This window comes from Glycine soja, chromosome 15 (genome assembly GCF_004193775.1).
Source record: "Glycine soja cultivar W05 chromosome 15, ASM419377v2, whole genome shotgun sequence".
NCBI classification, from domain to species: domain Eukaryota; kingdom Viridiplantae; phylum Streptophyta; class Magnoliopsida; order Fabales; family Fabaceae; genus Glycine; species Glycine soja.
In genome coordinates, this window is record NC_041016.1 from 24,278,393 (window position 1) to 24,296,970 (window position 18,578).

General features: G+C 32.8%; 2 long non-coding RNA genes across 11 annotated transcripts; one reads left to right on the plus strand and one right to left on the minus strand.

The window, feature by feature from the left end:
- Nucleotides 1-1,486: 1,486 nt before the first annotated feature.
- Nucleotides 1,487-8,285, minus strand: LOC114388740. Of its 9 annotated transcripts, none has more exons than XR_003661543.1 (7): nt 7,471-8,284; nt 5,367-5,489; nt 4,917-5,226; nt 4,569-4,643; nt 3,930-3,997; nt 3,363-3,447; nt 1,487-3,125 (listed from the first exon to the last, which is right to left on the minus strand). It is a non-coding gene; the product is annotated as an uncharacterized LOC114388740 (long non-coding RNA). The 9 variants fall into 9 exon arrangements; XR_003661540.1 differs by having other exon boundaries at nt 1,487-1,774; nt 1,898-3,447; nt 7,471-7,607; XR_003661542.1 differs by having other exon boundaries at nt 1,487-3,447; nt 4,917-5,192.
- Nucleotides 8,286-8,326: 41 nt separating this feature from the next.
- Nucleotides 8,327-12,653, plus strand: LOC114388742. 2 transcript variants are annotated; one of them, XR_003661548.1, is made up of 7 exons: nt 8,327-9,818; nt 10,455-10,567; nt 10,736-10,834; nt 10,954-11,046; nt 11,246-11,328; nt 11,841-11,909; nt 12,451-12,653. It is a non-coding gene; the product is annotated as an uncharacterized LOC114388742 (long non-coding RNA). The 2 variants fall into 2 exon arrangements; XR_003661549.1 differs by lacking the exon at nt 10,455-10,567.
- Nucleotides 12,654-18,578: the final 5,925 nt, after the last annotated feature.

An 18,578-nucleotide genomic window follows, 5' to 3' on the forward strand; every position in this document is an offset into this window, starting at 1 on the left:
GGAGCTGCAAGTATGCATAGCAATGCAAATTTGAATAAAATATGCTTAGACTAAAACCTTTTGAGTGCAACTCATGGACATTAAGAGAAGTTGAAGGTAAATTTCAAACAAATGTGAAAGTAAAAGAATTTCAACTTTGGTTTCTATGATTATTTTCTGATTTCTGCCACAATCTGAATTCACATTCATAAAACATTTTTCTAAGATTGGAAAAATAGCTCACTTCTAACCATATATGAATTCTTAACACAAATTATTTTAGCATTTTTTAAATCATATTTTTAGAATGCAAAACAAATTCTTCGGGAAGAAGTTATTTATTTTCAAACTTCAATTTGTACTAGAATTCTTCAACTTGGCCAACAAATGTAAAATTACTTCTTATTACAAGCATGTCATCAACATAAAGTGACACTACAAGTTACAAACTACAATCATTTTATTTCAAATACAGAGTTGTTTCATTCTCACTCCTAAATCGAAGTTGGATTAAGTAAGAGTCAACTATGCTATATACTAGGCCCTTGGTGCTAGCTTCAAATCATAGAAATCCTCGTGTAGTTTGTAAATTGTGTTCTTGGACATCAACCTCAGTCTTCTAGTTGCATGATTCCAAATGTGATAGTTTTACATTTAAACACTGAAATTATAGGAGAATTGCTAGAAGTAGACATATTTTCCCCCAAATGCCTAAAAAATAAATTGCTCTACTTCACCAATGTTTGCACTCAACCTCTTTACCTCCAAACACAAAGAAGTCAACTCTTATACCACAGTTAAATATCATATTTGAAAAAAAAACCAAAATACTAGAACTAGCAGAGATAAAAATTGAAGAGTACAATATTTCATAAATGAGAATGCTTATTTATAAGATTACAACCAATTTGAAATTTGCTAAAAAAAATTGAAACTGAGATTTATTGGGATTACAATAGCTAACTAAAATAGAAAAATAAGGAGCGAAAGGTGTAAAAATAGTAAAGACTAATTATATCCAAGATTTATTTAAAATTCAAAGGAAAACTCTCACAACTCTAACATATTCAAGATGGGTAATAAATCTAAAACAAAACAAACTTTTTTAGTGAGTTGTAAGAAAAATTGTCTTTCTCAATAATGCTTTGCGTAATTGATTAATTGAAACAAAATCATTTACAACAAAATGCACGACCCCAAATTTCCTCTAATTTCCATGACATCAAATTACAATAATGAAATTCTATACAATGCTTAAATCTTCACACTTGTTTATTCTAAATACTGCCACTTTATATAAGTTGCTTCTATTAACTCCTAGGATTGCAATAATTTCAACCGGTACTTCAACCATTTTAAAGCTATAAAGGTGTCTAAAGTCTAAAGTAATTTGTATTAACCTTTTATAGTTAAAACTTAAAATTAATATTACTAGGAAAGCTCATGGAAAAATTGAGAGAACCAAAGAGGAAACATGCAATCGCAGAGAATCTAAAACCATATAGAATTATGGGCAAGAAAAAATTATGTATTAACCTTTTGCATCTCATAATTTACAACAACGCCTTTGGCCAACCAGAATCCAAAGAGCATTCCATGTCTCAAATCATCTATTATAATATTGTCAAACTAACCATACAGAACCTACATTGATCAACAAAAAAGCTTTCACCTCGCAAAGTTTGATTTCTTCTATCTTGGGATGAAGTATTAAATAGGACACTAGTATAGCAACCATTTTGAAGTATCTGCACTTCTTAGCTTCCTTTCCAAGACATGTTAATATGAATTAAAACTACAAATGTCACACAAAAACAAATTTCTAGAATATAAAGTTGACATCTTTGAGAAATTTATTCTTTCAAACTTCAAAGAAAATCTAATAGAAAAGCAAGTACAAAAATGAATTAGAACTTACTCCCAAGAAACATCACCCACAAACATCCAATCTCCATCTTTGTCCTCATATGTAAGAACATATTATGATCCATTAAAAAGATCCTTCAGCTTGATTTCATTCAGCATCTCCTTACCCAGAATTCCATGAGATCTACATTTACTTGAAATAATACCAAAACAAGCAGTAACTAGATCCAGGAAGACTACTTTGGTGAAAGCAGTTTGGGAACATCATGAGTAAAATTGTAGCAATTGAAAGGTTAGTCACAAAAATTGCACGAGGTGACAGGTGAAGAAATCCTGGACTCCTTTGCCAACAAAAACCACTACTAAACAAAACGCTTTCTATGTCGGTTAAAAGACACATTCGATGATGGTTATTAACTGTCGTCGTAGGCAACATAAAAAACCATCTTAGAAAAGGAAATCCTTCTAAGATGGTTGTTAACTAAAAACCATCTTAGAAGGATACCTTTGTAAGACGTTTCTTAGTTAAAAACTGTCTTAGAAGGGTAGACTTTTTAAGATAATTTTTTAGAGAACCTTCTTAGAATGTATTTCTTTAAAAAAATTAAAATATATTGAGGATTCTAACGTCTTAGAATGTTAACACATATATTTTTAAAAAACATTTAAAATATTTTGAGGATTCTAAGACCGTTTTCTCATAAAACCATCTTAGAATGTAGACATTCTAAGACAGTTTTTCAGAGAACCGTCTTAAAATGTGTTTTTTTTAAAAAAAAATTTAAAAAATTGAACTTCAATTGGACCACATGCATACACTGAAGTAACAAAATCCAAAAGAGGATTTCTAACATTAATATAATTTTTTACAATTGTGAATTTTTTACATAATTTTCTAACATTTATATAATACTATATACACATAAAAATTCTCAAACATGATAAAAATTTCTCAAAAATGCATGTGTCTTAAACAAAACAAACAAGTAAATACCAATAAAATTCAAATGTAAGTTTCCTAGATAGGAATCATCAATCACCAATGTCAAAGTAATATAGACGAGTGATTTTTTAGTAAAGAGGGTGAGAATATTTCACCAATGTCATCAATCATCAATGTCAAAGTAACATAGACGAGTGATTCTTTAGTAAAGAGGGTGAGAATATTTCACTTGATTAATCACTCGACTTGTACAAGTGGTTTATTTCAATCATAACCAGGCCACTTTTCAAGACATTAAGTTGCATAGCCTAATGTGCTCTTCAGTATTTGGACAGGTCTGCACTTAAAACAAATCATAATCTTTTCATAGTCAATAGCTAATAAAATGAAAGAATAAAAAGCCATTAGACATACATCAACTGTAATGGGTAGAATATTTAAGTCTTAGAAAGAACACAAGCAGTAGCAATAGGAAATAACACTAAGTGTTAAGTCACCATCAAATTAAACTACAAATGAGATGCAACAAATTATTATGTTTATGAGAAGCCATTAAGCCGATTAAGGATGGTACCTTTCTGCATGTGGTTATTTGGTCATCGGAGTAAAATGGAGGGTAACCAACCAATATTTCATACATTATTGCTCCAAATGACCACCTGTCCATATGAAATACTGCAGGTGAAATTTTATGAATAGGGTAGGTTAAATATAAAACTTGTTAAGCTAATTAAAATTGTACAAATTTCTTTTACAACAAGAACAAAAAGAGTTATAAATTTCAAATGATCAGCCAAGAGTTAATCCACACCAAGCAGAACTATTGCTTGCACATTAAATACAACAAAAAATCGTGCTTCATGACTGATAGATTCACATGGCCTAAAACATAAGGTAAGAACTAACCAATCACCCCCCAAAAGATAAAATAAATAAATGTTTAGATTCTAGCCCTGTTTACTTTTGTATCATTCAAATAAAGAAAATGAATCTTATAATCCTAGTGGGATAAGGCGTTGTTGTTGTTGTTGTTGTAATATCAATGAAGGTTTTGATTTAGATTGCAGAATGTGAAGCCAGGATACAAACTTGGACCATCTCTATGAACACATGTTCTTAATTTTAAGTAACAAAAGCATACCAACTTCCTCCTGTTCATCTGCCAATGTTGAAGCTGTCCACGTGGACTTCTCTAGCTACTTCGATTGTCTGCATCATTAACATCCATTAGTTCTGCCAAAGTTTCATCATCTATGGTCTGATTTTCATGCAGTGTAGACAAGGCAATACAATCGAGAGGCTTACAGAGACCAAAATCAGAGAGCTTTATGTGGAATAAAAAAAGAAAAAGAAAAAGAATAAAAAAGATAGTAGTAATAGAATAAAAAAGAAAAAGAAAAAGAAAAGAAAAAACTAAATAGAAAGAGAAAAAGAAAGATATGAGACTTTTTGAGGAAAAAAAATTAAAGGGAGGGTGAAAGCATGCATTTTTAAGTCAAAACATGCATTTTTAAATCAACCTAGTAAACATGTACATAGTATAATGTTCAAGATATAATTTTCTCATCAATTCTCATCCTCAACAATACAGATATGCTCTCTAAGTAATAATTTAAAGCAGGGAATTGAAGTCACATATAATCTCATATTTCCTTCAATTAATCAATTCAAAACATAGTCATGGATGCTTCAATTCATGCTATATCATCACCAAAAATTATCCAACACATAGATAATCAATTCCAATTACATTATAAAAACTTTAAAACATAAAAAGTACTTTAGTAGTTGGCTCTGATTCTGGCTCAACCATTGATGGCTCTTTTGTCTTTTCTTTCGAGGTCGTTAGGGTATTCTTTAAGGAAAGTAAAACAAGGAGAAATGTAAGGTACAAAACATGATAAAATAACATCATCATATGATACAATGGTCACTTGGTTGCAAAACACCTAAACTTCAATTTGTTTAATGTTTTACAACTATATTGTTTTTTGAATTAGTATTAGTATCAAGTTCTTAAAAAGATACTACAACTTCTTGAAAGAAAAAAAAGTAAAGCAATTCAGAATAAGAACCATTGAGTTAAACATTCAAGGATTGCAAACTATAAACCAATAGGGAAACGTACATATTTGACACCAACTTGCAGATCCGGATCCTATAAATTTCTCTTCATAAAGTCCTTAGGTACAAATTTTCTTTTGAATAAGAGTCTTTTATCCTATCCTGGGATTCAACAAGCTCTAATTGACTCAATGCACAAAACCAGGCAAAGATAGCTTTCAAAGGAGCATTTTACAGTTCATTTTGTCACCATGCCTTTAGTTGATGAATAAAACCTGGAATGATCTGTTGAGGATAAGATTCTTGTGCCCAATCAAATATGTGGTGGAATCTGTTGCAGCTTTTGATTGGGATGTGTAAGTAAGAAAAAAATTCTAGATCCAGAAGTTTGAAAACAATTTAATCAATTAGACCATAATAATAAATTAAATTTGAAACAACAATCAAGTAATCAACCAACCAAGTAATGAATAAATGAATGACGAATAAATAAATAGTTTTTAAGAAATCATACCTAACCAACTTGCAAAGGCCAAATATTGCAGCCTTTGAGCATGAATCGGTATCTTATTGGCAATATCATGATGAATGATTAGGAAAATTGGAGGCCAATTCTCATCATCAATAAGATCACCAGCTGATAACAAAAATATGTTATTGACCCGACAAAAATATAGAGATTCAATGAAAAACACTTAATTGAAGAGGCATGGAATGGTCTCATCATTCACCTCTAGAAAAACCTCCTATCTTCTTTTTATTTCGCAAACCATAAAATAAAATAATAATAGTAAATGATTTATTAGAACAAATAATAATAATAGTAATATACCATTTTATTATGGAGTATCAAACAGAACAAAGGACTAAAATTACAAACAGCTCTATCTTTCTCGGTATCTTCAAAGCTTCAAAGCTGTTGTAAATAGTAGACAATAAAGTAGACCCAATATTTCTTTTGAATAGGACAACTGATTTTTTATTTTTTTAAATTCTAACTTGAGTTGGGGAAAATATGTAATTCTTTGGCATGTTAATTGGGGAGATAATAAATTCTGATATGGATAAGAGAGAGATATGTAACTATGCTTTTTTTTTTTATTACGATTAAAAGTATTTTTCTTTCAAATAATGACCATCCTTCACCAATGTACATAAAGAATTTGTAGAAAAAACTCCATAATTTTTATCATATAAAAAATAGCTCCTCCATATAGCAACATCAGTAAAATAAAAATAAATGATATAAGGTTGTGATTATTTAAATGAAAAGAAAACAAAGAAATCTCAACACAAAACATGAGTAAAAGGTTACACAAAAAGGCCATACCAACTTTTATAGATTTATTACTATCATAGCATCATTCTCTAATTTTATATGAAAATTATATGATAAGTCATTACTCCTAATATGGAATTTCAGACACAAGTTTGTGTATTTTCAACCTCAACAGAAAAAAACCAAAAAGATATTCTGGTGACATAACTTAGCTAGCTAGTGGCTACTTCTGAGTTTTTTTTTTTCCCTTATAAATCAGTGAGCAGCTATCTAGCTTAAGTGGTGACAATAATTTTATGTTCCTAGCCTCACTACTTTTTAAAACACAGGGGCGATTCAGAGAGGTCCCTATAATATTAGATAATCAGTTCAAGAAATCTTTGCTAAATTTTTGGTTTAGAGAAAATAAACTAAATTCCAAGGTTGAAAAACATCCAGCATAAGCACAATACCATTTACTTCACTTATTAGTCAACACAGCCAGGAGGATAAATATGTTAAGTTTTGAACGGTTCTTACAAATTATAGTATAACAATCTCTAGTGATTAATGAATAAGTATGCCATTGTTTTGAAGTTTATTAGGATAGAATATCAAAATAGATTTGAAACATAAATCATTCTACAGAACCAACATAATCAAAGAAATAGATACTTTTCAATCCTGTATTTACCAATTCTCTAATAACAAATACTATGTCCCTCGCTAGTGGCTCATGCAGTCATGCCTATTGTGGATATGGAACCTAATATTTCTTGTTCATCTGACCATCCAAGTAAAGTATCAAAAGTTTATATATTAATAGGAAAGAGCATAAAGGGGGGAAATGTTTAGTTGGTTATAACAGATAAAACTCCTTGTAATATTTCAATCATTTAAATGCATAAGAAGAGATAAATGAATCAGCTTTGAAGTGGAATTTTTCAAGTTTCAAAATGTCGTCAAGTAAATAAAATCAATCACTATTGCAAGAAAAAAGCTACTAGCTAACAGGGACTGAAGCTCTAGAAGCTGTATCACGAAAACATTTATTTGGAATATGTAGTACCTTAATCACATGTCCAAAATTGAAAACTTTAAGTAAAAGAAAAACAACCATCCCATCCCATCATTTATTCTCCTCCAGAAAATAAAAACTAAGAAAAATAATCGCCTTCATCTACAAAGTTTAGTTGCATCTTTAAACAAAATCATTAATACTGCAAAAGTTAAAGCCTACATGAACTTAAATGTTAAATCCATGCATTAATAAATGATGAATTCTAATGTTTTTTAAATATGAACCTTATCCAATCTTTGAAATTTACTAACAAGTTGGGAAATGGGGTTGTTTAGGTACCTTATCTAATCTCTCAAAAGAATCTGTTATGAGTGAGACCCACCCTTGTATGGCTTCCCTAGCAACAAAAGTAAGCCAAGGTGGCCACCCAGCCGCATTCTGCTCAGCCACAACAAACCTACACGACAACCTTAAAGACACCGACCCAGTCCCCCTTCTCAAGCTCCCCTTTCTCCACTCACGCACCTCTCCCTCATGCGCCTCCGTCACGACACCTTTTCGGTTTCACCCTGACTCATTCTTGCTCCATCTTTGCGAACTCAAACACGCCATGCATGGCCCCTCCGGGGTAGAGCTGCCGGCTCTGGTAACTGTCTTCTTCGAGCTCGCGTAACCCATTTTAGTGATGGAAACGGGTCACGAGCACTGGCTTTGAGGAAAACGAAGCTGTCAAAGAGAAAACGAAGCGAAACCCATAAATATAAGCATTAAGAAAGAGGGAAAGATGGTGAATTTGTTTCTCTTCCCTCGCTCCTTCGTTTATGCATTTTTCTCACTCTCTCTCTCTTCCAAAAACGACACAAACCAACAATCCTTTTTTTTTCTCTCTCTCTATCTTTATCTACCGAGTTGCGAGATCTGTGCAGGATTTTTGAGGATGTCGCGAATGGTCATGAGACATTGTCCTATTGAGATGCGGAAAGAGATTAAAGGGAGGCTCTACCCAGCTTTGAAGGAGTGAGACGAAGGCGCTGTGGAAACGGTCCGGGAAGGCGAATATAGCGATGAAGGAGAACCCAAATGTGGCTACGAAGGAGAAGGAGAATGTGCTCTTAACCCTAGTTAACATCTCAATTTGATGACTCTGCCTTTGCTATCTTAAAATCGTCTTTGAACACTTGATTTTTAAGACGGTTTTAGTAAAACCCATCTTTGAACACTTAGTTTTAAGACAATTTTTATAAAATTGTCGTCGTACATTTCCTATTATTTACAAAAGTGACACTGCTTGATATTCTAAGACAGTGAACCGTCTTAGAATGTGCGTCGTAAAAAGTTATTTTTTTTAATAGTGAACCCGATTAGAAAGCTTGGCCAAAACTCCGTTGACGGTGAGCAAAATGACGCTTGAACCAAAAAATAATGTTGGGGAAAACAACGGTGGTACCCAATACCTTCCCAAACGTGGCCATTCAATCTCATTGATCTCATGTGCCACTCTGCTCAACAAGTTCTCATCTTTTAATTTCTCCTTCCTCTCCGTCATTGCCTTCTTCAGTTTTAATGCTAACTCTGCTTTCGGTTCGGGTTCAAAATTCTCTTGGCTTTCCTCCACGGCACCGACCACTAGCATCTGGTGCCTCTCTGGAAGTGGCAAGATTTCGATTGAAGCGAGGGGTTGGGGCTTGAAGAGCACAAAAGTAGTGAGTGCAAGTTGTAGAGGGGATAATGGAAAGTGTGACCGTGATGTCAGTGGTGACTATAATTAAGTGTGATTGTGATGTCAGTAGGGCTTCCGTCCATCTTTTCAAAATTTTTCAAAATCCAGAATTTACTCTTTCTTCTTCTTCCCGTGCTACCTACCTACACTAGCTCTACACCTCTGAGCTACCAAACCTTAAGGTCACGTCGTTGAGCTAGGAAGCTTCTTAACCTGTTGATCACCCTTATTTAGCAACCTCACCTCATTTCTCCGTCTCCATCTTTTTGTTTGACACCACGACACAACACTCGGAAATTTATGGCGATCCCTGTGTCTCCCCCTATTTTTTCTAAATCTAACAACAAACATCCCACAGGTGCACATTTCTCTTCCTCCCTTTCAGATCTATTATCCATGCATGCTATTCAATTCCAATTCCACACCATTTTTTGCATCGTCCCTTTTGACTCATTTCTCTCCTTATTATTATTCCCATTAATAATCTAGCAAATTGCTTTTTCCTTCTCCACCTTTTGAAACCAAATTAATTGTCTTATCACGATCGAATAGAAATTCATTGTATCAACAGAATTTCAATTCCATGCTATGCTGGTTAGCTCTTCTAGGTTTTTTATCAAAGAAAAAAAACATAAATTAATGATTTCAGAGAAGTTTTAGTAAGGTAATTAATCACAACGGTTAAAATTTTTTATGGACAATGTTCTTAACCATAGAGTTAGTTATAATAAAATTTGAAATTGATCAAATTTTTTTGAATGCACATAAAATTGGTCGAATTTGAAATTAAAAGTAAAATTTGATGATTTATTCTGTCTTGAGCTGTCGATGAAAATGCGCTGAAATTTTAATTGATTGATTATAATTATTTTCAGTGGCACATATCAATTATTGGCTATGGGAGACATGATTGTAACATATAAAATATGAGGTGGATGAAGTCATGAAGTTGGAAATCCATTAAGAGGTATGTGCAACTCTTTTTTCTATTATTTTTTTTAAAAAATTACTCATTGTGATTGAAACTAAGCTGTGTATTTATAAGAAGATCACAATCGATGCAACTAAAAGAAAGATAAGAGTTGAATGTCCCTAGAAGAGCCCTTCACTAGAGACAAAGAACATGCATCTTGCTCATGGCTCCTCAAGAAAGATAAGAGTTGAATGATTAACAGAAAGATATTGTTTTTTCATTGTACTTTTTTATTATTAATTTTTTGTCTTTATGCATATGTTTAGGTTTGAAACGAATTTGCTCTCCATCCTTAATTTTTATTCATTAACAGGCCTACCAATGGTATTCCTAGATCAACCAATTTCAAACATGTCATGTTGGATATGTAATACCACTAGGTTATAAGAATCACAAGAGGGTGTCTAAGGTTAATGAATATTTATCACACAACACACTTAATAAATATCTAGTAACCATATCATTACTCCTTCTAACCTGTTAACTATAAATATAATAGAAGTAGCAGCACTATTGGTTCTTATGTGCTTCAATTGGAATCAACTCATCTTGCCTAAGGGAGCGCGGGTGCATATTTAACTATTTATTTATTTTGTTTCTTTTAATAATTTGTTTATGGGTGTTGTCTAGAGGACAAGACATTGTTCATGCAATTGATGTACCACAAATTGTGGGTTGACAAAAAATTTCACTGGAGTGCTATGATGGGTTGATCGGAAATGCAGTTGAGAGCTCTAGGTTAGGTGGGTTGCATCAAAGAGAGGAGAACAATGAGAGTGGTGCATTATCTCCTACACTATAATAAAAGAACTGCTAAGCACCTCCACGTGTCAATCGCACAATTTTTTTTAATTTTAAATACTTTGTTTTGGTTGAAAGCATTGTGTTGAGCTTCGTTTTCTTTCTTCTAGGCCGCTCCACCTCTCACCGCTCTGGTCCCACCACTGCAGATCCATCCTCATTTCCTGCGATTCCTCCAAGTGATGAGAAAAATGAAATAGAGAATGAAGGTATGGAAGAAGAATAAAGCGTAAAATCTGGAAAATTACTATAACATTTTATGCCTGTCTGTATTATGTAAATAATTAAATTGAGTTGGGCTTGTAATCCATTTATTTTGTTTTTGCAGCCATTGATGACAATGTTGATCTTCAAGAAGTTATTTCTAAGGGCTCTTTAGATTTTGACAAATGGACTTTACTGATTTCAGAGATTGAGAAAGGTGTAAGTTTGATTCCAGTAACTGCATATGGTATTTGATTTTCTCTCATTTTTTTTAAGTTATTGATATGATCAACTTAACAAACTTATGTTTCATATGCATTGTATGACTATGACTTAATCTAATTTTCTTTAAATTTAACTAAATAAATTGACTAATTAAACCATTGCTTTTTTTTTTATTGCTTACAATTCCACAGGAATGGTCTTGATGTTGCTGGTAAGACCACTATCCTCTACAAGGTCAAGCTTAGAGAGATCGTTATTACAATTCCTCCTATTGGTGAGTTTCTAAATTTTCTCTTTTTCTCCTACCTTGATAGATGTATTATTCTAATTGTTCCTTACATGTAGTAGGAATGTGTCTTACTGATTAAGATTATATAGAATTATCTTAATTAATTACTAATGTCTTAATTATTTAGTTAGTACTCATGATAATAACTGACTTCAAGGCCACTAGGCCAGTTGTGTCAATGATCTTTTAAGATGGTGTGATAAACATGTTTCTAAACCTGTGACTAAACCTTAACAAATTGAATACCGAGATCCCAAATTATGTTGGTTATTATGTTTTGCTTAATGTGAGATCCTAGATTGAATTTGATCTAATTGTTGTGTAAATAAAATTATCTCCAACAATTGTAATATTACTTTTCACAAATTTTGGGGGTTATTATGGGTTTACTATTTGGCGTGTTAGAGTGCTGGAATGTTTTGAATATGTTATATGTGTGTGTGTATATATATATATATATATATATATATATATTGATGCATTTTCTTTTGTTTCAGGGTTCAATGTTGAGACTAGAATACAAGAACACTAGCGTCACTGTTTGGGATGTTGGTGGCCAGGATAAGGTGAAAATTTTGATTCTCATGCATCCCTTAAAATAAAACATATGTAGTGCATATATCACTTATTTTAATATTTTCCTTCATGTATACTTTTAAAATTAAAAACAATTAGTATTCTTAGTTTTTTAAATAAATAATTTTGCAATAATTATTTAATGTGTTTTTGTTTACTTCTTGACCCCTGGTAAATGTCTATTCTCATCCATCTTTTTTCATGTTTAAAAATCTGCAAGTATTGGATGTTACAAAAAAAAGGTCAAAAATATTAATAATAATGTGTTTTTTGTTTAATTTAAGAAAAATAAAATTATCAGTGTACTCTAACCTTCTTACATGGTTTATAGCTCTATGAACTAATTAAAAACACATTGTTTGGAGTAAAGGAATTTTCATCTACTTCCTTTTTTGCTATTGCTTTCTATTATTTTTTTCAAATTTGTTCTCTTGCACAATACTTTTAAGCTTGAAATGTTACCATAAGTCATTGTGTCATGAATAAAGTCTTTATTCACTTTACTACCTGATTAACAAAAATTCCTTGCAGAAGAGAAGTTAATTGGAGGATGGGAAGCAAGGGTGCCTTCATTCTTGTGTTGCTTGTGGCACGGGAAGATATGGTAGAATTCAAATGATTGTTTCTTCTAAGTTTATTTTCTTGGGAGGTGTTACTTCCAATTTTGTTCATTTTTTATTAGGAGGTGTTACAATGTTTCTAAAGTATTTCAATGCTTTCTTAGGCTCTAATAATATTAGTGTGTATTTGCATCAGTCATTTTTCTTTTAATTATTCTTGGTTATGATTTACTAATTCTACAAAATTATAAATAATGGATACAATTATACCAAGAACGTAAAATTTACACCTAGCCTATGCGTCCACACAGGTGTTGTACTAGTTTTGAAATAAAGGAAGTAAAGAAATACATTTATGCAAGATGCAATGATATTAGGTGAGACCATTTGAAGGAAAATGAATTATAAAACCATAACTTTACAGTCAACTTCAAATACAACCTGAGATATCTACATATCTAATGTCCATTTTATTGCTTGCAGCAGCCATGCCTTAGCTTTGTGTGACTCTGGAAGACCTTCGAATAACATAGTTCAAGCCATTGTTATTAATAACTTTGAAAATAGCTATGTCAATGTTGCATTTTAAGAATTCTGCCATTGGCTTTGTCCACCTTTCATTCCGATGTTGTTCATGATGAGTTAAAGTGTGCCCTGCTTGATGTCGAGCATGGCACCATTTGTTGAAAAATTGAAGAGTGTTGTTGACGGATATCTGAGGCTGGGCATCTTTAGCTTCCCTAAGTTTTTCATTTCTTCTATTCCAAATACCCCATAAAATCATAGCGAACTTTGGCTTGAAATCCAATGAGAATCTCTAGCGACTAAAAAATGAGGCTTGTAATTCCTTTTGCTTTGAGAAACCGATTTGAAATGTGATTCCAAAGTCCAGCAATCATCCAAATGGTTTGGGCTTGTTGACAACCGAAAAAACTTGCCATGATTTTTCAATATTGCAATTGTAGTATGCATAAGTGGGTGGACAACAAACTCCATGAGATTGATGTTAGACAAGTGGCCTCAGTATCTTAAGAATGGGGGTTGAATTAAGATAAAAAATTTCCCCAAATAAAATTTTAACTCTCTCTTGAATTTAAAATATGCACCCTTAATATGAATTAATTAAAGAATAATTCAAATTAAACTTCTTCAAAGCAAAAGATAAACTGCAATAAATTAAAGAAGTTTAAGGGAAGAGAGAATGTAAACTCAATTTTTATACTGGTTCGACCACGCCCTGTGCTTATGTCCAGTCCCCAAGCAACCCGCTTGAGATTTCCACTATCTTGTAAAAATCCTTTTACAAAGTCTGAACCACACAGGGACACTCTTCCCTTGTGTTTAGAAACCCTCACAGCTTAAGAGACTCACAGTCTCTTGAACAACAAATGTTTGCTTTGAGTAAGAAGATATTTTCTCTCTTGAAAAGAAGAATATTACAAGATGAAGAACACACAAGAATCCTTATAGATTTTGCAAGTGTTTGGCCAAGGCTTTCTTTTGATAGGATAAGACAATTTTTGGTTCTGAAAAACTCTCTGAGGAAATTCGAACCCCAAGTCACCTTTATAGGCCTTTGGTGGCCATTCAAAATCTTTTGAACGGTTGTGACTTTTGGGAGTTATTTTTAAAATTTCCTTACTGGTAATCGATTACATAAAAGTGGTAATCGATTACATAGTTAGTTTTGAAGGGTTATGACTCTTCAGACTTGAAATTCAAAATTTTCGTGTCTGGTAATCGATTACACAAATGTTGTAATCGATTATAGACTTTCAAAATTTAAATTCAAATTTCTAAAAGTTGTTAAAAACAATTTTATCTTCTAGTAATCAATTATATTCTTTGTGTAATCGATTACACAGTTTAAAATTCAAATTCAAAATTTTGTAAACTGTTTTAAAACTCATTTAGCTACTGGTAATTGATTACATCCTCAGGTAATCGATTACCAGAGCGGAAAACATCTATTTTGAAAACAAAGTTTCACTAAAAAGCTTTGTAAGATGTTTTAAGGAGTTAATCCTCAGCCAAACCTGTGCAACCTCATTTAAAGAATTCTTTTATCATCCTATGGACTAAGTTCGTTCTTCTTGAATTTCTTGATTCTTGACTTGGATCAAACTTGAATAGCGTTCATCTTTGGCATCATCAAAACTTCATATAACATATGCTTCTACAATTAAAGGTAGTGTCTTGTTGGGGTAACATCTCTAAGCAATCTCCACATGAAATGCTTAACTTTTGGAGGGATGTGAAGCTTCCCAAGAAGATTCCAATTACCTGAGCTTTTGAATTGGTCACGAGCAAACATTGTCTTCGTAAGATGATATGTTGTTCTTACAGAGTAATTTGCATGTTTGCTGATTTTCTAGGTAAGTACGTCATCTGATTGTGCATTTAGGATAGGCATGGAGCAGATGAGATATGAGTCATTCTGATTAAAAAAAAGTCCATATACCATGAGTGCCCCTACTGATGAAGAAGATCATTTACAGTAAAGGTTTCTAGACCAAACAGAGTAGGTGTTGTAACAAAGTGATTTGAAGAGCCATTGGGCCAAGGTTGGTTCCGTATGTTTATTCAAATGTCATTGCCAATTCTCCATTGCATTCCTTCCCTGACAAGAACTCGTGAAGCATGGATGTTACACCATACATAGCTTGGACTATGCCTTAATTTAGCATCCGAGAACCCACCATCCGGGAAATATTTCGCTTTGAAAACTTTTGTCACAATAGAATCATTATGAATGAAAAGTTTCCATCCAAGCTTCCCTAGCATTGCAAAATTCAAACCATGGATATTTCATAATCCCATACCACCAAATTCTTTTTTCATTCTCATTTTGTCCCAGTTTAGCCAATTTATACCTTTTGATGTCACATATTTCGAGGCCCACCAAAAACTATTCACCATCTTCTAAATTTGGTCTTCCATAGAAGCGAGAATCAAGAAGACACTTATGCAATAAGAAGGGATTGCTTGAGCACAAGATTTGATCAACATTTCCTCACCAGCCATGGATAGATGGTCTAATATCTATTTTAAGTGCTAATTCACCCATTTCCCCCCTAGTCTTACATTTCATATGTTGAATACTCCCATTGTCAATGACAACATTATCAAGAATAGAGTGATCTTCAATAAAAGAATATTGTTCATGGGAAACACTTATTTAGAAGAGGTTTGAGAGGGTTGGCAAGGGTTTTTGAGATAATTTTGTGGATGATGTTTAAAAGGGAAATAAGATGATAATCTTCCATGGTTTTTGGGTTGTTTATTTTTGGCATAAGGGCTATGGAAGTGGAATTAATATTATGGGGGAATTGGCCAGTTTCGAGCCATGTTGAGGCTGCAAAAAAAAGTTTAGGTCCACATAAGTGCCAGAATTTCATGTAAAAGGTAGGGTTAAGGTCCTAGGTGTTTGAATCCATAGAAAATAAAGCATCTTTGAATTCATCAATAGAGAAATGGGCAAGCAAATTAAGATTATCAACATAGGAAATGCAATGAATAATATTATTGACAACAGGATCAAAAGTTGAAGCATCATTACAATAAAACTTTTCAAAATGATTCCTAGCTACATTGCTAATATCACTATGACTAGTGTAAAAATTAGGCTCGTGACAAGGTATACAGAAGATTAAGTTCCTTTTCTTTCTCGGAGAAGCATGGAATGGAAGAAACTTGAACTGATGTCACCATCTTTAAGCTAGTAGACCTTAGCACACTATTTCCAAAATGATTCCTCTTGATTAATCAAGCAATTTAAATTTTGGCTAGCTGCTTGATATTTTTTGGCTAATTCCTCATCATGAAACTCGCAGAGATGCTCCATTTCTCTATGGCATGAATAAATTTTTGTGTGAAATTTTGAACGAATCTAGTGTCCCTAAGAATTCATCTCAAATGTACAGTTATTGAGTTTGGAGATCATGTCAGGGTGCAAGGATTTTGCCCATCCATGTTCAACAGTTTGAGGAAGGTCAGGGTGAAGGAGCCAAGAATTCTTAAAATGAAATTTCCTCTGGAAAGGTTTATTTGTAAAAGGATAAAGTTTTAGGAGGACTAGAGAGTGGTCAAATTTTGAGGCCATTCCATTAAAAACCTAATCAAAGGAAATTGATAAATCCATTCTATGTTTTCCAGTGCTTTACCCAACTTTTCTTCAATTGTGTTCAACTTTCCTTTTCTTCTCACCCATATGTACTTATAACCCTCCATAGGGAGATCATAGAGGTTACAATCAGGAATGGCTTCCTTGAAGCCTTGAATTAGCAAGTTTGGGTGATCACGGTTGCCAATTTTTTTGTCTTGGGACAAAAGATCATTAAAATCCCCAAAGATGCATCAGGGAAAGGATGAGAGTGTGAAGATGTGTCGTAGGAGGTCCCAAGAATCACATCTTTTTCTCTATTAGGAATTCCACATAAGCCTGTTAATTGCTAAATAGGAGAGTTAACCTTATGAACTTATGCATTAATGAAATTTTGTAAGAATCCTAAGATATGACACTCGTAAGGGTGCTTCCAAAGAAGGGCAAGGCCGTCACTCCTACCAATGGAATTTATAACAAAACAATCACCAAATCCAATAAGATTTTTTTATTTCTTCTATACAGCGAGAGTGAAGTAGGGGTTCACAGAAAAAAAATAACAATGAGGTGGTTATTATGTGCAGAGAATAGAGGAAAAGCTGAGCAAGGAAGCAAAGGTCCTATTTGTGAAAGCTGCTCCCTTGTAATGGAGGGCTAAAATCCTTTGTTGGGAATTTCTACTGAGTACTTGATGTAAATATTTTTATTATCTATTTGAGGTTATTTTCATGTGTTCAATGTTTCTATCTAAGCTTATTGTATGCATGCTTGTGGTTTGATCACTCATTGGTGTGTGCTGGTAGGAACTTTAGCATTGACAAATGTACTATTTCCTTGGAACTTGATAGAGCATGGCTAGATAACTGTAGTGCTAGACATAGTGTGCAGGGTTCTAGTTTTTATTATGCTATGCTTATAATGCTGTTTAAATTAGGCTAAGTTCAACAAGAGACACCTACAAACAAAGCTTAGTTTAAATTAGTCCAAACTCGCGAGACATCGGTGTTGGTATTTTCGTCCTCAGCATAGAACACAAGAATAATTTCAAATAGAGAAAAACCCTAATTGCATCAAGTATCTTAGTGGAAGGACCCAACGCTTTTACTTATTTGTTTTCACACTCAATTGTTGACGTTTACTGTTTCTTTGATTACAATAGAATATACCTCTGTTTTCAATTCATGATACTTAATTATTTTTACAAACAATTGTATTTTGAATGACGCTTTTCCAAGTAAAATAGGTTCCTTGAGTTCGATACTCGGATCATTCCGTTTTAATTATTTACTTGACGATCCGGTGCACTTGCCGGTGGATTTTGCACCCTCACAAACAAGTAGTATTCCTAGGGGTGAAAACATGCATACACACTCGTGGTCCTATCTTTTGACTACATGTTTGGTTCACTACATCGAGCATGATCGCCTCATTGACATGTCATCATTGATGACTTACATATTTCATTTATTTATTTGGGTGACATCATGGGAGTACATACCCTTACCCTGATACTATAGGTAGGATGCTCTCACGACAACTTGGTTATGATCAATGAAGAAAACGATAACTTACATGACGTATCAAACGTGCTACCAAGAAGTATCTGGTTGTCACGTGTTATGTGAAAAAATAAAAGACAATACAACAAACATGTTTTTATTTTTTCATCTATGTAGATGAGAGGAGACACTCAAGTATACAATATTCAAAATAAGCTTATGGAATAGAGTTGTAATATCCTAATGGTATATGAGGAGTATACGCACAAAACTACTAAGGAGGGAGGGGGTGTCAAGCTTTTTTGTAACTTTAATTTCTTTTTAATTTGTATTAGATTTTAATATGATATCAATACATTTATTTATATTTAGAAATATTTGTATATTTATATTAGGATGATAATTTATATTAGGATAATTGTTTATTTATATGAGTAATTTATATTTATATTTGGGAGTTTAGTTATGAACATAATAACACTTAATTTTTTATTTTTG